The 20,923-nt window shown below is 47.7% G+C and overlaps 1 protein-coding gene and 1 long non-coding RNA gene across 2 annotated transcripts in view; one reads left to right on the top strand and one right to left on the bottom strand.

The window, feature by feature from the left end:
* The window catches only part of LOC129382261 (uncharacterized), a 113,738-nt gene extending 107,946 nt beyond the window's left edge, over positions 1-5,792 (top strand). The window contains exon 5 of the long non-coding RNA XR_008610363.2: positions 5,240-5,792. This is a non-coding gene — a long non-coding RNA (uncharacterized lncRNA). The remainder of the gene's footprint in view (positions 1-5,239) is intronic.
* LOC126521378 (cubilin-like) overlaps positions 1-20,923 on the bottom strand; it is a 259,243-nt gene that overhangs the window by 190,674 nt on the left and 47,646 nt on the right. The gene's annotated exons all lie outside the window — the stretch shown is intronic.

Here is a 20,923-nt window from a genome sequence, read left to right as displayed (position 1 = left end):
GCTTGTTGTCCTATGGTAGGAGTCGACACAGCGTTCACGGAAAAAGAAAATACTGGGATCATGGTTTCGACTGTCATCCGCGCTGCGGGCCACAAGTGAACTGCTGCACTTTTCGAAGACTTCTGAGCTTTGCGACCGCCTTTGATTGCGTGGTGCACGCTGTCGTGTGTGCGTGGGGGCATCACTTGTACATTTAATAATTACCAATTAAGCGCTAAAATTTAGAACAAGTAAGCACTTCTTATTATTAACAGTCAAAATCCGCGCCACTTGAGAACCACCTGCGACGAACCACATTGACAATAATTAGTGGGGAAGCTTAAAATTGCGGCGCTCATTAGACGGGCCCATCGCCTGTTCAGATCCCCTCGTCGGCGGTCACGTGCAGGGTCATACCTCGGGCCTTTCGAAAAAGCTCTAGCGTCGTCCCGCCGAGCTCGGAAACCGGACGCCGCCCCGAGAACCCGCCACCGGCATCGTAAGCGTAGATGGTGATTGACTCTGCCGATATCGTGTTGCCGGTCAAAGCAAATCACCCTGTACATCGCCCCAAGCACTGGCGTAACTGCCTCTCCTCGTGTTCCGTCCTCCTTTTCTGTATCCCGCCTTTTCTTTTTCCTCTTCCTTCTCCGTGCACCGTCACAGAGAGGCGCTCGCTGCCCCTTCGACCGGGAACACGTTCCGCGAGCCGTGAAACGATGCCCGCGGGTAACATCGGCATGCCCCGCTCGCGTTGTTCGCAAGGACGTGCCGCAGCGGCTATACGACCCTGGCTCTTTACGCCGCGGATCTGCGCTAAAGCGCGGGCGCCGTGCACAGCGGCATCTTAAGTCGCGCGAAGTTGGCGTGAGCGCGCTACGAAATTTTGCGGGAAGCACGAGAATATGGTAAGCAAATTCTTCTCGTTTATTTTTATTTTTACCGAGTCTGCATGTGTAAGGCCGTGTGTGCGCGTTTGCGCGTCTATGCGTGTTCGTCTACGATGTGACTCGGCATCCCTAGCGCTATTTTTCCGCAACGCTCGCCTTATTTATTGTATCACGCTGAAAGATAGAGAGAGAAGGGAGGAAAGAAAGGGAACTTTGTCGGATTTACCACCCTGCACGCGGAAAGGGAATGTGGGAGTTAAAGAAAGAGAGAGAGAGGGGGGAAGACAGGAGCTTAGCTCATTCCCTCTCGCGAAGCAAGGAGTCACGTATCTACAGTCAGGCACTCAAGTCTGTCGCCTTCGTGTACTGCAGGAAAGCTCGTCTGCCTTTCTTGGCTGAGGAGCTGTGAGGCCAGGCTACCAAAACGTTTGCCTCTATAAAAGGCCAGGCCGATCGTCCAGTCTACTCGAGGCACACTGGACAGTCTGACGTTGTTTGTTGAAGCGTGATTCAATACCGGCGATGATTGATGGTCTCTTCACATCTGCACTTAGCGCGCATCGGTGAGTCGGCCATTCCCATGTGAGATAGCTATACGAGTCCGTGAAGTCTACTTCGACTAACATGCGACATAGTTTTGTTACGTCGGGAAACATTTGTGGGTAACTGCAGTTGTAATGATGAACGAAGGTTTTTGAGCGACGATTGAAGAAATGTGGAGTATTTCAATGACTGGACGTTATCGTACGCGCGAGATGGCAAAGCTCTCTTGCAGCGCCTACCCATGATAAAGCTATAAGGAGTGTCGGTGCTTCAACGTGGGCACATCGGGCCGCGTCATTGGCGTCATTGAAGAGGTGGTTACCAACAATGCCACAATGTCCCGGCAGCCAATGAAATATTATGTCATGTCCTCTATCAGCAACGCAGTGGTAAATTTTCTTAATTACTCCGAACCACACACGTCAACAGCCACCTAACCAGTGATCCGAAGGTGGCCTTCCGAACTCTGCGGTAAAGCCTACCTCGTTGTCCTCGTGAACAGCTGGCATCCGAAATCAGATCATCCCACATTTGCGCTGTCGAAAACGGGCACATGCCCAAATTTCAACGTCTGTCAGATTTTTTTTTTTTTATCGAAATGAATATTAGGAGAGGTTGGCGCCTTTATGGCGGCACCGGCTACTCCTTGTCACTTGGCAAAGGAAACAAATTTGCGTAAGAAGGGAGAATAGTGACACAAAATATGACACTCAGTAGAACACCGGATGAATAAGAAATATACAGTCCAACAGTACATGAATCGCAAAGTTTTGTGCATGAGTTCAGTACACATACGCATATATAAAGTCAGATATTTTGAACAGCCAAAACAGACAACACATGTAATACACTGCAAGTACAGAACAGAATTATACATATTGCGTAAAAATTGTGATCACCACATAAATCAATTCTAAACCCAGAACAACATTTATTTTACTCATTTAGTGTATTCGGATGATCTGAAACTTAATATTTCCCCAAAATGTTGGTGTCCCTAAAAACTTTTTCAAAGCAAGAAGTGCTCTTTTCTGAAGGCCCGCAGTTGGCCATGGACCAAGTATCTATTTTAGAGTGAATGGTCTTCTGTCTAAAAGCAGCAAATTTGCTTGCAGTACCCTTCTTTGCGGATCGTATTTCGTGCACTCGAGGATGAGATGATGCACATCTTCGTCTGGATGGCCACAAGAACACTGCGGACTAGAGAGACGTTTTATCCTGTACAAGAAGTGTCTCGTAAGTGCAGTACCAAGACGCAGGCGGTACACCAAGGTTTCACAGTTTCTGTTGTCTCTTAGATCTTCCGGCACTGATAGGTTTATACATGGGTCTATAAAGCATAACTCTGAGTTCTTAGATTGCTGATCAGACCAGGTAGTTTTGCTGAGACGACAGGAAATCTGTCTCAGTATCAGACGGACTTCACTGCGCAATAGGGGAAGATTGGTTGTCTCTGCATTATTGTGCGCCCGATTCGCAGCTGCGTCCGCTGCAGTATTACCAGGAATATTGCAGTGCCCAGGTATCCACTGAAATGCAATTACGTGGTTCATTGCCCTTGCTTTTCTAAGTTCTTTGAGCGTCTCGTACAATAGCAAAGCGTTCAAAGAATTTTTCTTATTGCTCTGTAGTAATGTATGACCACCCGTCAATACAATAAATAAGTTCTTACCTTTGTTCAAAATTATGTGTCAGCTCCGTGTCGTTTGCAAAACAGTCCCCGGTTAAGTTGGCAGGGAGGTTAACCAGGTTGCACCTGGTTAGCCTCCCTGTGTTTCCTTTTCTTTTTCTCTCTTTTTGAAGAAATGTTCCTCGTGACAGGTATGGCGGCTTTGAAGTTTAAATTATAAACACGCATGGATTCAACGATGGATTTAACGGGACTATAAGCCTCAGGTGGTTAATTCTGCAGACGTATAATCATTTTTGTAAGTTTATCTGTACTGACGTGTGTCTGTGTGTTTTTATCGTGTGTATGTGTGTGTGCGTGTGTAAATGTATTTAAATACACACTTTATTTTCCCTCATAAAGGTATTCGTCTTCCCAAGGAATGCACAGACAAAAAATAAAAGAAAGGGTCTTATAGTCTTCAATCTTTTACAACCAATTACGTTCAACCATTGCTGATTACCTGGTTCTATAAAGTAAATACCTAAGCAAATATCTTGCGTTGCATTTAGTGGCATACAACTGAGTATAATATTTTAGAACCAAGCTTATTCAAAGTAATGCTTTCTACCTTGTAACAGTGTCAAAGCTAATCTTGGCTGACTGATCTTTCCATGTGCAGATCGCTCAAGTAAATTGAGAACATCACACATAAGGCCTGCATTATTCCGGCCATCCCATAGAAGTGCGTGTCCGCTGTAGCGAGTCGTTGTTTAAAAGGACGACGTGCTGTGTTCGTGCGAGATTAATTATACCGCAAGAAACCGCATCACTTCCTCGCTCCGTGACATCTGTTGGGAGGTAAACTTCGAGTTTCCCGACAATTGACAGAAGCACACACACACACGTATACACGCCTGTCGAGACTCCGCCCTCGCCAAACCAAGACGAACGGGTCTTTCGTGCCGCCGGTCGACATAGCGATTGTAAACTGTGCCTCGGTAGAACTGCGCAGCGCGCAGTTTTAGCGAGGCAATGGGATGCCTGTTCTAACTGGCGCAAGTTAGAGCACGCATGCGCCCGATCGGCCGTTGCAACTCCTCCGCGCTGTAGATTCACCCTGTATAGATGCGCTGCAGAGCAGAACCTCGCAAAGATAAATTTCCGTTTTCGCAAAACACCCGCCGCGGTTGCGCTGCTGAGCTCGAGATGGCTGGTTCGATCCCGGCCGCGAGGGCTGAATGTTGTTGGGACAGAATTGCAAAAACGCTCGTGTGCTTGGATAGCTTTAGGGGCACGTTAAAGAAACTCGGGCGGTCAAATTTATTCCGGAGTCTCCCGTTATGGCGTGCCTCATGGTCGGATCGTGGCTGCGGCACGTTGAACCCCAGAATTTAATTTTAGTCCTGACAAATGGCATTCGCCACAATAAATACAGGCTTGACTTGTCTTTTCTTTCTTTTTTCGAGAGAGAGATAGATAGACGAGAGCACTATACTGCGAGGTAAGTTTTTTTATGAGTTCTTTTCAAAAAGTAGCATATAAGGTGGTGAACAGTGCCAAAGAATTCGATCGTCTGCCAATTTTTCCTGCGCTGTTTCTTCGTGTTCTCCTAAGTTTGCAACCGTGAAACGTTGTCCATACCACTTATTTCTGTGTGAGGACCGGCCGTGGTCGCTTAGTGGCTATAGTGTTCGGCTTCTGAGCACGAAGTCACGGGATCGAATCCCGGTCACAGGGGCCGCATTTCGATGGGGGCGAGATGCGAAAACACCCGCGTACTTAGATATAGGTGTGCATTAAAGAAACCCAGGTGGTCCAAATTTTCGGAGCGCCCTACTACGGCTTGCCTCATAATCATATCTTGGTTTTGGCACGTAAAACGCCACAATATTTAGTTCTGTGTGAACGCGCGTCGTATTAGGAGCAGGCACTTTGCTTCGTCTGCTGTCCACAACAGTGCACAGAACGTTGAAAAAAGTTAAGCGTAGGACGAAAAGAGAAATGTTCCGCACAAAAGGTTGTATGAAGTGTCGGATGAATTGCGACCGGCTAGCTACAATGCAACGTGACTGTGCTGCATATCGTATTAATGACTCGAACGTGGCACCACGGACGCAATACGGGAACGCCCTGGATATTATTTCCTTACAGCTGTTGAATATGAGTGTATCGTATAAATGGCGGTTGATTTTTCATCCTTCTTCTCCCATTCCAGAGTTCTGGTCACCGTGGCGTCGAAGCAACCCTGCGGCGAAATTCGGTCAAAAGGTGTAGAAGTTACGATGAGTCTGAAGATTGTACATCATGGCAGATAGGAAAATGCAGGTGTCTGCAGTGACAGTAAAAAAAAATAAAGCGCAGATCTGATGCGCCGTGGGAATCGGTGTAAGGGAAGCTTTCACCTTCTCCTGGTGACGTCGTTGATTGCGCCGACTTAATCGGCGCGCGTGACCCTTCATTCTGCATTCTCCTCTGAACCTCCGTTTCTCGCTGCCCGATATCTTCTCTGCACAAGCTAACTATCTCCAGTAATCAGTGCATCTAAACCATCGCATGCTACAAAGAAAGCTACGCTTGAAAAGTAACATTCGCGCTAATCCCATTAACGCAGAAAAGTTACCTCTGCAGCAACAAGTTCGTTACTATCGTGTTTCAAACAAAAAGAAAGACGAAAAAAAGCGCTTCATTTTCGTCTCACCTCATTTCGCAGCCTGCGTATTGTGGTTTCGAAAACGTAAATGGTAAATACCGTTGCTTGGGCTAGCGGAGGAACGGGGGTGTAAGGTTATAACTCCCGGCTATTGCGGAACATAAGCTGTCTCCTACACATAGGCAATAAAAGGTAGTACAAGTGTTGTCAGTTCCACAAAATTTCTTTGATCTCAAAAATATTTGCGTAGCTCAAGACGCGGGAATCTAGCAACGTCGTACATTTTGTATAAACCTGCATATATCACACGTCAATCTCAGACATCCAACATGATAAAAGAAATAGTTTGGCGACCGCGAAAATTCTTTGTGCACTTTCGTATACCACAAGCAAGACAAATCTGTCGACATCCACAAAAATCTGTACTTGCGGGGAGAGAGAGAGAGAGAGAGAGAGATACTTTTATTGACTCAAACGATTTACGTGCAGTGATCGGAGCCCCTTTAGTCCAAGGCCCCGCTGGCCTCGGCCGCCCGCTTGACCTGTCTTATGAAGGACTGTTGTCCTGCCAGGTCTGAGCTGGTTAGCTGTGCCTCCCATTGCTGCATTGTGTGGAGTGTTTTATTAAACGGGTATGATTCACAATCCCAAGTAATGTGTTGTCCCAAGTCCCAAGTAATGCCGCCGCACCACGGGCAGTCGGGCCTGTAGCAAGTGGGGAACATGGCATTCTGTAATTTAAGGTGGGGGAATACCCCAGTCTGAATTTTTCGCCAGCTGGCGGCTTCCTCTCCACTGAGTTGTGGGTGAGGGGGAGGGTATTTTTGTCTGGTTGCACGCTGATGAGCGAGAATCTCCCGGGCTTGTAATGACCCCAATCCCGTTGGATTGGGGTCATTACAGTGGCTACCCAGCTGGGACCGTCCCAGTCAAGTCGGCCCGGTTAATAATAACTCGGGCTAGCGAATCGGCCAGTTCGTTGCCCTCAGGCCTGTACGACCTGGACACTATAGGATCCGGTGATGATGGGCGAATTTCGTCGGTATTATTGAGTGACATGTTTTTTGGACACGTGGCCCCTGAGAAAAATGCGACATGCTTCTTGTGAGTCTTTTATTATGGTGACGCTCTTTTGCGTGCGTTCCGCGTGAGCGAGGGCCATTGCCACGGCGAAAGTTTCAGCAGCCGCCGTAGTACCTGCCCTGACCGAAGCCGTAAATTATTGCTGTGCTTTCGTGTCGACGATTGCCACTGCGTACCTCCTGACGTTCTTTTGGGCATCACTGGCGCTCGAGTGTACGTTCGAATACGCGGCTGCGTCGGTGTATATTGTGTTGTACGTGGGATTATTGTCGTACATTGTTCTAATATGTTGTGCGCGTGCTTTTCGCCTTGCTTTATTGTACTCAGGGTGCATGTTCTTGGGTGTGGGGGCCACTGTTATCCGAGGTACTTGCGGGGAAATTGTGACAATGCCTTTCTTTTTGGCTCGCGCAGGAATGGCGGCGCGCCCCGTTCACACGGCACCCGCAACGCTGCGCGCATCTCGTCATGCACGTAATTAGATGCACGACGCGACGCGCGTTCTCGTTGGCAACAGTTGAATGGAGATGCGGTGCCGACGGCAGCTGCAGGTGCGCCGAACTTGAAAAGAACGCGTCGGCGTCGCAGCGTTCGTTTCACCAACTTCGACGAGACCTTCCGGACGCCCGCTGAGCGAGCGATGATGGAGGAAAAGCGGTAACGAGTGGGGGAGGCCTGCTAAAGACTAAAGATAATAGAACGAGCTGATTGAGATGGCGAGGGATCAGCAGCCGCACAATGGACAGACGCCAGCCGCGCGCGTTCGAGTCTCTTCGCCTCCTGCTTGGTCTCGTCCTCGTCCTCCTGCGCGTACTTCCAGCTTCTTTTCTCCACGCGTGCGTCCACTTTTTGCCCTCACTCAACACCCCCCCCCCCCCCCCCCCCACACCCCCACCACTTGCCCTCCTCACTAAGCTTGGTGCTTCACTCATCGCCCACGACGTCTCTTTGGCGCACGCTCACACTTTCTGCCGGCAGCACTCGTCTTCCAGCCACTTCTAGTGCGAGCGCGCAGTGATCAATAACGAACGACCCAAGGCAAAGCACCTCCGTTAAGAATGAAAGAATAAAGAAATGGAAAGAGACCGTGGCGAGCAATCTTCGCGGCCCCGAATGCGTTATATTCGCGCGAGGGCCGCCGTCCAACCGCTGTTTCTTTGTGCCTGTTTATATTCTTTTTTTTCGGCATTATACTTTAAGGTTATCATTCATTTTTATTATTTTTGTGATCTCCTTCTCTTATTGCATTTCCTTCGCTATTGCGTTCTTCTCACTGTTGCGTTTCTTCTGTTACCGATCGCGCTTCTTTCCTTTTTTTCCCGCCGACCAGCGATTCAATCTCACTTCTCCTTCTAGCAATTTCTTTAGCCATTTCTTCTTCTCTAGGCAGCATTTTATTATCTCTTCTTACCGTTATGCCTTCGTTATTGCGTTTCTTTCGCTACAACGTCCTTCTCTATGTTTTCTTTATTAATTTTTTCTCGGGTTATTGGCGCTTTCCTGTTGAGTGCTCGTGAAGATGAAGATAATATTGTCCGAGAGCCTCCTCCTCAAGTGGTGAGAGTGAGTAAAATAGGGAGTTAGACAGATCTGCTTCAGTTTTCGAGCCGGCCTCTTTCGGCAATTCTTCCTCCCTTCAACAGTTCTTATTCTTTCTTTCTTCCTTTCATTCTTACTCTCTTTCAACAGAACTTATTCCACGATTTCATACATATATGCACGCCTCAGCGAATCAATGACGTTTAGAGAAGGATCGCTGATATATTTACACATCTGTGCCCTTCGGCCGGCCCGTTTTTGAGAGTGCGCCGTGCTCCACTACCAGCCGCCCTGTCGGCCGAGTGAAAGCGCTCGCTCGCTCGCTACCGACGTCCGAGGAGCTCAACCGAGCGAGGAAAAACACAGTCCGTGTTCCTCTCCCGATGGTGGCACCGTCGCACGCGCCCCCTTTCGCGGGGAGTTCGCTTTACAGTGCAGTGCAGGGTGTACGCCATGCATGCGCTTCGTTGTGCTTGCACGAGCATAGAGTTTCGTACGACACCTCCTAGGAAGGAAACGTGGTGTCGCCGTCCGTACGAGTGTCCTAAAGGAGCTGCATCAATGTGGACAGCTGGTCGAGTTGGTTCCGATTTACATTGCTTACGGCTCAAAGGGAAACGAAAACATGGACATGGTAGCGTAGAGCCTCCTCCAGGCTGACATTTCTAGGTGTATTTATCTGCACGGACGCGTGATCCACTGCAACAGATCGCTAATCCTATATCAGAATCTAATTGTATATCCGACTGGTTTCTACCGCGCTGGGACATGGTCTGCCCCGATGCGGAGGCATCTCGGCATTGGAGGCAGAGGAAGCCTGGCCGAGCGAAACGTCCGTCTGCTCCCCAGTGCAAAGGAAGGAGCCACGTGATCGGAGGTCTGGCAGATCTCGATCGCTTTTTCAGCTGGAAGATGAGAGCGCCTTCGAGCCCATTGAGCTGGATCGCGCGCGGCACTCCGAATGAATCATGCGAATGGGTTCCGAGCGCTCTAGTTGCACCATCCGAGTGTAAACAGCCCCGCGGGAGCATTTGGAAGTGACCAGTCGAATGTACCTAGCATAAGTGTGTTGACACCGAGTGGGTGCTGGTCGGTCTTTTCAAATCAGTTTACTTTTATGATGGCACTCTCCAATATTAGTCTGTTACTACAGCACAGACCTGTGCTGTCGTAGCCCCAGTTTCAGCGTGTGGTGCTGCCGTTGTCAGCAGCGTGTGGGCAGGAACACGCAAGGTCCGCCTCGGTCTTGCCGCGTGAGACTTGTACCCCCTGTTGCGCGCAGACGGGGATGTTTGAGCACCTATTGCTGCTTCCCTGCACAATGTTTGCAGCAGCCCTTCCAAAGATTTTCAACGCGCGTGCCACGCACTTTCCGCCAGCAGCGTGCACCCACCTGACTTCGTGATGAGGCACATTTCAACCAATCCAATTTCAATGGCTAGTCGGGACTTGCAGCGCGGCTAACGTTCGCATGATGGCTTGGCAGTAGGAGGATGCGATGAATGCGTCAGGGGCGGCGGCAATCGTCGCGGCAATTGTCGTGTTCCGCATCTTTAAAGGGCCCCTCACCAGGTATGGCCGCTTTTGAGCTGATAAGCGCAGTGCGTACAATGCGCATTAATTATCGTGTCTGCTAAGTATGACATCCCTACGCACCGTGGAAAGAGCTTAAATTTCAAAACAAACGTCGTTTGTCTTTCTCCTCGCGGGCGCCGCGCTCCCAGCCGGAGAGTCGACGTAAATCGTGCGCCTACGTACATGGTAGTGCTGTGACGTCACTCATAGCGACACGTGACTTCGAGTATTACTCAAGGCTACACCAGTTATTTGTTTAATCTGTTGATTCAATAGAGGAACTAAAGTTTAGCGAAATAATAAAACGCACAAACCGAATGGCTGCGTGTGTTTGTTTTATTTCGTACCGTAGCAAGAGAGGTTTACTTCTGTTTCGTCTTCTTGTTCCCGCGTTGTGCAGTCGCGCGCGCAGAGAACGAAAATGTGTCATTTTCTACCGTGTTCCAGCGCCGCAGTCGTGCTCTTTCATCTTTTCACGCCTTCCTCAGTGCTCGTGATTGTGCTACTGACTTATACCGCTGATCAGGTGTCCCCGTACAGAGCACGCCATATCCTCCGCTACACGAAACTAGACAATTAAACGCAACAGGTAACCGAAAGGGCGCCGCTCAGCAAAAAACGCGCGCGAGAAAAAAAAAATTATGAAGGCGCGGGGCCCGTGACGTAATCGTCACGCGATCCTCCGGCTCCGGTATGGGAGAACGCAGGGAAGGCGTTTCGCTTGCAGAGGCTGGACGGCGTAAGTGGAAAGAGTGTCTATGTTGGCGGTGACTCTCGCCTCCTGAAATCATGGGTTCGCGGCATTTCAAATATTTCTATCTCTGCTATTAAACAACTAATTTGAAAAGTTCTTGCGATAGAACACTCCTTAGAATGCCGTCGCACGTGGCAGCTACGCTAATTAGGTATCTGTTCCAAGAAACCGAAAGCATCGTCAAACTCTGCAGAACTACTTGGCGCATTAACGCATGTGCAGAATCTTTGCATCTGTCGCTTTTTCTTCATTGCGGTCAGCAGGCATTCCTGTTATAAACATATGTCTCTCGCTTCCCAATCCGTAATTCATCTCGCTTTTCACGATAAGCCACGAGGCGTATTTTTTTATTTTAAGTTTAATAAACAGTAAAAGTGTGAATTCAAGTTATTGTTAGGCTCATAATTATCCGACCGGGCCTTTTTGAGATCTGAGATCAGGAGTTAATTTCGTCTGTCTGCATCCATTACCTCGAAAAAAAGCGATTAAAGGACGGAGATCCATCTCGCCTTGTCCTTTATGCCCTTCGTCTGCGCACCTTTTCAGCTGGCTGCATGTTTCTATCTGCCTGCCAGTTTTGCAAGACATATTAGGTGGTTCATGCTATATTTGAGAAGAGAATCCCCGCTTGCTTAACGCCGAATGAAAAAAACAAGGCAAGGAAATGACCATGGCTGGAATACTCTGCTAATAATTGTAGAGCGGTCCTCTTGCCGCTCTCTAACCCTCTTCCTCCGCGTGCTCTCCTCATCGCCCTGAGCAGAGAGTCCGCCCTGCAGACCGCCAGCTGGCGTCTTCATACTAAGGGCATTAAAACGTCGTTAGGCTCTCGCTGGCGCTAATTACTCGCCGCATCAGATCCAGCACCCTTATGAAACGGCAATGTCCATAAATTACACTGTCGGAGAAAGCAAAATCGAGAAAGACGACGCCGAGGTGAAGCTCGGGTGACTAATGACGATACCGGTGGGGCGGTCTTAGGTGAGATAAACAAAGGGAAGAAGGAAATGACTCAGCAGCGCGCACCGCAACACTTCACTGTGAATCTGCGAACCAAAGAACAACAAAAAAATAGTTATTTCGCCTGGACTGCTTGAACGGAACAGAAAAGGCGACCTTTCACGTCAGTTCAGTGCAGCTGGCAACCCCGTTTTGCTTTCGCCTTTATCGGCACACGCCAACACGGCCGCATGTGACGCAGAAAGTAAAAAAAAAAAGGAATGCCGTAGATTAGGTAAGATATTCTTAAACCATCGCCTCAAGAAACACTTTACCTGTGAGCTACGTCTCTGGTGTCCGGATAAAGAGAAGTAAAACGTTTCAGACTGCAAGGAAAGACATCCTGTGCCCTCGCGATGTTGTTTCTAATACTCAATGCGTCTAACAGCCTCACTAGCCGCTGAATGCTGGTTCCATATTTCGTCGGGGACCTACTTCTCTTTATTCCCTCCTGACGTTTCTTTTATTGGTTCCTCGCCTCTCTTTCCTTGCTATCTCGCTTCATTATTTGATTCCTTTCTTCCCACTTGCTTTTCTTTATTCCCTACTTTGGGTAATTTCTGTCTTGCTTCCTTCTTTGTTCACCCCAATTACATCCTTCCTTTCGTTGCCTTAGTTACTTTCTTGTTACTTTCTTCTTTCTCACCTACTTCTCTCCTTCCTTGATTCACTTTGTTCATTCGTTCCTCATGCTCTACCTTCCTTGCTTCCTTGTCTTTATCCATTCGCTCCTTAATCTGATTCCTTCATTCTTTCTTTTGTTTCATTCTTCCTTTATTTTCTTTCCACCTTGCACCCTCCTTTACTTTCCCGGAAAACTTCATTCCTGCATTTATGTTATTCCTCGCTTCCTATCGTTCCTTCTTTCCTTCCTTCCATTCGTCTTTACTTCGCTGCTTCACCCATTTTCTTTCTTCTCTCTATCCTTTATCCTTTTTATCCTTCCTCTTCTACAATTCGCTGTGTTCTTTTTCTTTGTGTTTTTTTTTTCTCATTATTTTAATACTTTCTTTCCCACCCTTCTATCCTCGTTTTCGAAAGGTTTCATCGGGGACGAGCTGTAACCGCGGCTTTCCCCCACGCTCTCAGCTTGGCTCCGCTGCCTCGCGTCGCGAGAAAACTTACTCGCGCTCCTTGGAGCGGAAACGCAGGGGACGGGCTCCCGAATTTTTTTACACCAGCGGCGCCCATCGGTGGCTTCCTCGTGCCTGCCTTGCTTTCAAAGTTACCAACCTAGGCGAGCCGTGCGTCATATCTCGTTGACTCGACATCGTTTTTCTTTGCGTATCACACAGAGGCAGCGTATAGAAGACGGGAGCCGGCATATGTGTTCTTAGCTTAACGTCAGGCGATGCTCGTCCAAAATTGTAGTGCTTCACTTTTCTTTCCTTTTTTTTCGGGGCAGGGGGGGGGGGGTAGTAAGGTGGAGACTTAAGGCAACGCTAAGAAGCCTGTGTGTGTGCCTGTGCGCGCACGCGTTACGCGCCGTATTTCTCCACCGGATAACTGGTGGAGCTACTGTCTACGAAAGTGCTTTTCAGCGAGACTTCAACTCAACACGCCAGCAGCAACAATAACGCGACTATAGCTGCGTGTATGCCGTTTTTAGCAACAGGAGGTGACGTTACTTAACTTAAACGTTAGGCTTTATATTTTCTGTATAAGACGCTATAAGCAGAGCAAACTGCCGTCAAGCTTAGACGCTTAGAGTTCTTCCTCGCGAACGTTGGTCACATCGTCACTCAACAGACGTGGCACTACCGCTAAGAGCGCTAGCGCCGTGTTTTGACGTTCCTGTGTGAAAGTGTAAATAGAAGTGTAACACATGTAAATTTCGCAGTTCCTGAGCAGCGCTGCTTCGTCTATTACTATCTCACTGATATCATCAGTTTCTGAAGCAGTGCATTAAAGAAACGTTCGTTCTATTTCCTTCCCATAGAGATGGACGTAGCACTTTCTCGTAGATTGCGTGTAGGCAAATGGAAGTTTCTCGCGAAGGCTGTGCATCAATTCACGCCATTCTGGAATCGAGTAAGTTACGTGCAGTGTGACGGTGCCTCCTGCTCACATGCAGAGGTTTTGTGTTCTTCCCTTTAACAATAAAAATACTTTTGGTCACTGAGTCCAAGAAATGGTTGGCCACACTAACTTAGCCGGCCACTTTAATACATACGCGCATTGCTCTGCCGCACATTATTATAACGGTAACATTTCATTTCAGTTCCGGCCACTTCTCTTCCTTAGCCTCGAACGCAGCTGTCTTCCATTCATCAAAGAAAAGTCCTTACTATTCACACGGCGACATAATGGTTATTATAGTTATCATCAGGTAATCAGAAGACGTACTGCCCGTCAATAATTTTGAGAAAGGGAAGACCACTGATTCGTCTCCCACAAGACGCCGTCAGGGTCGTAAGAAGGCGTAATGGTCCGCGCGTCTTGTTTCTTCGCGACAATGCGCCCCGGCACACTGTCGTTGCCTCAACGACTGCCATCCACTCCGGCAGCTCGTCCGCAGGGTCGACCATCCGCGCTAGTCGGAGGGTCTGACCCCACAATGGTTGGCCCCTCGTCGAACTTCCCATACGACGTACAATAAGGACGGTGTGCTGTCGACGGTCGCAGAAATGATGATGGCGTCATTTATTCCATCACTGAGCGCTCCTTCCGTTACGGACTTCTCTCGCTTTAGTGCACCGCTGCGCGAGTGTGCGTCTGTGTATACGGGCGTGCGAAAGAGGGAAAAAGACAAGGTACTTACTTTTTAATATTAATACTATAAGTATTGAAATGCTAATGTATTAATCCTATAAGGGATCTCACGTTTCAATGTCGCGCCCCAGTGCAGGACTCGGAATTAATTTTGATTTCCAGGGGACTATTTAGCGTTTAACTTGAACAGACACATAACACGCCTGTTCTTTTTTTTGCTCTTTTTTTATTTCGCCTGCACCAGCATTCAGTCCGCCGTTGTTGAGAATCAGACCCGCGACCTTATACTCGGCAACATAGCGTTTTAGCCGCCGAATTATTGAGATTGAGCATGCAGACGTTCAGCTATATCTTCGTTCTGGCCTGGTCAAGTGATTATGCGAGCAACATTGTATGGCAATGAGGATATGAAAGTTATTGAATGCATATTGAAGGCAAGATGCTCAACTATAACTAGAGTGTGGGCTAGGCAAGCTCTCTGTGTGAGCTGCGTTTAACCTTGGAGTACAAAGACGATTGAAAATGCAGAGTTCATGTGCGCATCTGTACAGGCATCGGTACAGATTTGTCGTACAGTAACTCATTGTACCATAACATAATCACCCGCCACCTACCTTTCCCTGTATTTCCCACTTCCCCTTTCCCCAGTGAGGAGTAGCAGGCTAGAGACACGCTCTTCAGGCCGACCTCTCCTCCTTTCTCTTCATTAAAATCTACTCCTCCTCCTGCTTGTGGTAGCATTAACCAGACTTCTCTCTCTCTCTCTCTCTCCTTCAGATACAATCTAATCTAATTTACTTATGTTCTTTGTGGATAGTATATTTCTTAACTATCTAACTCCTGCCTTTCTTTCTACATTTTTTTTGTCCTTTTCCAGTCTGATTTTTTTTATTTATTGTGCACGAGTATCACAGCCGCTGCTTCTCGTATATCTGCAGACACTTAGCGCGTGTGAAGAAACGAAGGAGCCACTTTTAACACCACACAGAACAATTGAGTAACAGAAGTGAGTCATTCGTTTGTCCTTCCGCACTGCCACGCGCCCACCCTAAATTCCTTTCTTTTTCTTTCTTTTCCTTTCCGGTCGTTAAACTTAAATCCCTAACTTCAGTCTCGAATTCGGTGTCAGGATTGCGCCGCGGATTTCAGCGCTCGCAGTGCGTGTAGCGTTTGTTTTTCCGTGACAAATGACCGCGGCGGGCCAATCCGCGGATACCTCCGCGTACGCGCAATACACATATATATTGGGGATTGGGTCTCAAAAGGAATCCAGGAAGCACTCCCGACTTTGAGGGTCGCAACAGCGTTTCTTCTCGTCGATCCTAGTCGCGTATCGCTGAAGTGCGGGCCAGCAAGTCGTTTCCCGAACGCGACGGGACACGGAGGCGCATGGGCATCAATCTTTCCCCCCTCGTCGCCTGAGCTCGCACTCTCCACCCTTATTCTCCCCCGGCAGCCTGCGAACGTCCACGGCAATTGCTTTCCAAACGCGGAGGCGACGAGGTTCACTTGGCGCTCACTGTGACCTCGGCGCCATCACGGAAAGCCATTGCTTCCGTGAGATGCCTTCGCTGTCTTCTCTATGTTCTCTTGCCTTTTCCCTGCCTTGCCCGCACGTATTGTCTGGCTAATACCGTGCAACGTTGTACAAGCTATGGCTAGCTTCAGCCAATCAGAACACGCGTGTATTCCTCCACGCCGTTTAGGTCGTCAGCTGTCGGGAACAGCATAAGACGCTGCTGGACGCGCGGATGTACAACTGAACCAAACACAACGTACCGAGTGCAAAGAAAAATACCGGTGTGAATGGTTTCGGAACGCGTGTAGCGTTGTCCAGTGTGAGATTCTTTTTTCTTTCTTTCTTTTTTTTCTTCCCGCATTCAGGAAACTGCCTAGTCACGCCTCGGAAGATTACAGTCACAAAGTCGCTGTGACACTTTTTTTTTCATACTTTTTTTAGGAGGAACCAGAGGTGCAAATATAGTAGGTGTATTTTATTGCCACCGGAGCGCTCCAGAACACACCGGTGGCTCGTCAGGCAATCAGAGTGGCAAAAGTATTCCTGTGCACCTCGTTTCTCCGCAGTGTCCGTGCACGTCGAGAGATAGGTTGTCCGCTCTTAAATGCTGCTAGCGGACGATGATGTGCAAGACGCAGCGTTGACATTTCCACTGACGCATTTTTCAAGTATACTTCTTGATCGCTCGCTCGTGACGGATGCGTGCTTTAGAAAGCGATAAGGAGAAGTGTGCTGAGAAACAATGGCGCCACTTTCTTCAACTCGTAAGGGTAACCTCGTCGGTGCGCCGCCTAGTCATCGCTGCACGGCAATAGTGAGGTTTGAGTGTGCAGATCTGTTTTTCTTTCCCTCCGATTCGCCTTTCATGAGCAGAAGGCAGCGTGCCTGGACTGCCCGAGCGGAACGCCAATCCAGCTCCGCTGAGTGGTGACAGCGGCAGACACAATGCAGTAGCGACCAAACGAAAGAAAAAAAATAACGAACGAAAGAAGGAGGTGTGGTAGGGCCGAAGTGAGGAAGGCAACATGCGAAATAAAAAAAGTAAGAAAAGCGAGGAAGCGGCTTATAGGAGAACGTCTTCGTCGTTCCTATACCGCTCGTCGGTGTTTCTAGATGCGCTGCAGCCACTTCAGCCATGCCGCACTCTCGAACGGACAATGCGCCAGCTGTCTGCAGGAGTGAGCAACAACAGCCCTGCTTCCATTCACAATCTACTCACTGTCCGCTCCTCACCACCAACCACTGTGCTCCTTATGCTTGTTATTTCTACTTCTCCTGTCGTATCCCCATGTTCTCTCTCCCTAATTGGGTGCAGTTCAGCCAGTGGTGTGGGCCGCGCCAAGCAATCGGACAAGCGAGCGTGGACGCATCAGATCGTTCTTCCATGACGCGTCAATTTGTGCTAGCCTTCGACGAATAATAAAACAGCGTGCCCTCGGCAAAGCTCGTGGTCAAGTCAAGAGAAGTTCACGCACTACCCATCAATTGGATGGCGGCCCAGGGACTGCTGCGCCATGATATTGTCGTGTATATTTTGTGTGCAAGTCGGTGCCTGGGCTGACGACGGACTCGCGAAGCGTTCGCGGCACTCGTGCACCTCAAAAAAGAAAAGAAAGAGAAAGAAAAAGAAAGAAAAAGAAAGAAAAAGAAAGAGGAAACACAAAATGATTGCGCCGCGTCTTGTAGAATCTTACAGTTCTTGCTCATGCGGTCATCACGTGAGATTTGTTTATAATACCCGACACTTAGGCAGACAAAAAATAGGTAAGTCATCCTGATGAGGCGAGGTATTAGAGCGTGAACAGTTGGGGATTAACGTTATTCGACGACATAAACCGTAAGAAACTATAACAGTTTCATGTCCAAAACGTGTAACCTGGAAATGACGGGTCATTAAATTTCACCGTGGAAACGTCCTTATCCCCGTTTCAAGACATCAATCTGCTCGCTTACGCCACGGACAAGCTCCGTTTCCCTGCAGCTCGCGCGGTCCACAAACTTTTTGTCAGCGACCACAAATGCGCGCTGCTATAGGTTTACCAAGCTTGCTTCATAGGCAGACTTCGCACACAAGCCACATTCCCATTTTTTCATCAGCGCCACAGCACGCATTCTAGGTTTGGCTCCACTGCACGAGGTAGGCGGCGTACAGAGAAGCCTGCCAATCTGCCTTCTGTTCCTTTTTGCTGTTGTTCCAATCCGTTCTCGGATCCTTCATTAGTCATACTTGGCCCCTTCCATTGCACGCTTCATCTGGCGCGGTGCGTTCGAGGTGTGACTAGCATATATAAAGCAGCCAGCGGGAGATGATGAATGCTGGAATATGTCTTGCGCCCAGACGAGGGTATTATCCGCAAAGCAAACGCCCAAGGAACCGCGCCAATGTCGAGAGACGGCCAGACCCCTCTTATCGTTCAGTCGCTGATGCTTCCATCGTTCCCCATAGCTCTCCGAATTTATTTTCTGATTGTCTGTATTAGAGGTGCGGGAATAGGGGAACCTTCGATGTGAATCGAACACGAAAATCTAAATAAAAAAAGCAGGGTTGGAATGGAGAATATAATTTATCGAGTTTCTTACGTTCGAAAAGTGCAAAAAACCTAGGTGATTGAATAAGCAAACAAAAAAGCTGCTTTATATCATCCAGGACACACGCTGTCGTTAACAGACGAATAGAAACGTGTGCCGAGTTTGAAATCGTGTAAATAGGCTGTGAACGAATAAGCCTCACTCTAATTGGTATAATTACGACTGCATAATGTAACGAGCAATGCAATTTTGCTATAATTATTTCTAGAAGAAAAAGAAAGTGATGCGGTAATAAATCTGAATTTCACACTGACGTCTTTCTCTATTGTAGGAATTGAGAAAGGGGAACTCGTGCGTTTCTTATCATTTTTTTTCTTTAACTTTTTCCGCCTTCACGTGTGCCCCACATCTGCTCCGGCTTGCTCACTTTAATGAATTTCTTTCAAGTGGCCCCTCGCCCTCCTTTTTTTGTTACTAAATCCCTTTTGAAGAAGACAAATACGTCCCGTATCGTAATCCTATATGGCGATATGGGTTTATGGGAGCATACGGGGGTTTTCATGCACGATGCCATAGGGTGACAGAATTATGAATACATGGCATATGGACCGTACGTTTATATATATATATATATATATATATATATATATATATATATATATATATATATATATATATATATATATATATATATATATATATATATATATATATATATATATATATATATATATATATATATATATAGTCTGCAGTTCGTCCTCGGCTTAATTGTGTTGCTATTTTCAACGCGCCGTTAAAGCTGCCGTCTCACAGAGTCGCAGGCCGACCTCGTCTCCCACGGCCGTCAAAGTCCGGCTCCACTATTTTCCATCCGAAGTACGTGTTCACTGCGGTTAGTCTTTTCGAATGCCACATTGTTTCTTGTCGTGTTACACTTCCGTGTAAAATCCTATCTTTCGTTTAATGGTATAGCCACTCTACGGATCACAATGTACCTTTCGTCGCGCAGTGCATGTGTTCCTTAGGTTGGTTGGTCCATCATCACAAAGCCGAAATAAATCCTCATCTACGTACCGCATTCGAGGCCATGAATATTGGTTTCGACCACTATGTTGCACTCGCAAGAGCGCGGAAATGCCATGGCAGATATAAAAAAGGAGAATGCATTGAGATGCATTGCTATCTTTTTTTTTTTTTGCTACATTGTGTCGCTAATCTTACCAACAAGTGACGTTTATTTTGGGGCCGCTATGTAACGCTTCTCTTGAGACTTCCTTCTAGTTACGCTAAAGCTAGAAGACTAAATCAATAAAAGACTGACGATTAAAACGCGGATATATTGGTTAAAACACGTTGGCGGGTTATTTGGTTTGAATCCAAGATAGAGGGTGTAAGCGTGACTGAACGAGGACGTAGAAAGAAACAGACACACAGAGACAGCGCACAGATACACAGACAGCTGTCTCTTGTGTATCTTTCTTTCTACGTCCTCCTTCAGTGGCGCTTACACCCTCTATCGTGGATGCATTGTTCTCGCAGCTTTTCCATTCACGCAAGAACGTGCACCGTGAAAAAGCTATTTTCTATTTGTTGGCCTTCAACATAATATATCGCAAAAGCAATAAAGGACGGCGAATGCCTTCTTGATTTGGAGCAAGGCTTGAGACAGAACACTTCGATAAGAGACATCGAACTCCAGGCTTCTCTCGTATTGTCTCCTTTTTTTTTTCGTTTGCCCCAGAGCACATGCTGAACTAACCGGTCGCTTCGCAGATCTACGGAACAGCGCCTATTCGACGTTGCAAGTTTCCAAGGAGGTTTATCAAATTCCAAAAACCTCCTTGCACGTGCCCTCTCTCTCTCTCTCTCTCTCTCTTCTCTCTCTCTCTCTCTCTCTCTCTCTATATATATATATATATATATATATATATATATATATATATATATATATATATATATATGCGCCTAGGGAGCGCTTGTAATGAGAGTTCTAGCGATGTGCCACTTTCTTCCTTTTTTTTTTTTTCGTTTCCATTTCGACTGCTGGAACCAGCCCGCTCCCGCTGAAGTTCTGGATATCACGCCACAAAATGAGACAGTATCTTTTTATTTGCACAACCGTCTTCTTCTGCTTTTCTGTTTGCTTTTTTTTCTGTCTCACGAGAGGCTGCGCGATCATGTGTGCTAAGTAAGCGCGTCTGTTTCAGCTAACAACGACGCAGAATTGAGGCTTTGAGCGCGCGCGAGGCAGGGCACCATTGTCCCGAGCGTGTCATTGGTTGCTCGAAGTAATTGCAACGCTGCCACGCATCTACTCAACGTGGAGCCCCCTCGCAGACCGCTCGATGAAAACAACGAACTTGCGCTCCGGTTCCCAGCTGTGATTAAGCGGCGTCTGACGCAAAAAGGCCGAAAAAGGAACGCAGCGGGAATGTGGCGAAACTGCGTGGAAGAGATGATTGAATAAGTGGATGAATAAACAAACGGCTGAGCGCATTCCACCGCCAAGAGCGGGCACGTGTTGCTCTCTGTAATC

The sequence above is a fragment of the Dermacentor andersoni genome, chromosome 6 (assembly GCF_023375885.2).
Source record: "Dermacentor andersoni chromosome 6, qqDerAnde1_hic_scaffold, whole genome shotgun sequence".
In the NCBI taxonomy this organism is placed as follows: Eukaryota; Metazoa; Arthropoda; class Arachnida; order Ixodida; family Ixodidae; genus Dermacentor; species Dermacentor andersoni.
The sequence above is the reverse complement of the archived record's forward strand: the minus strand, read 5'-3'. Positions and strand labels throughout refer to the sequence as shown.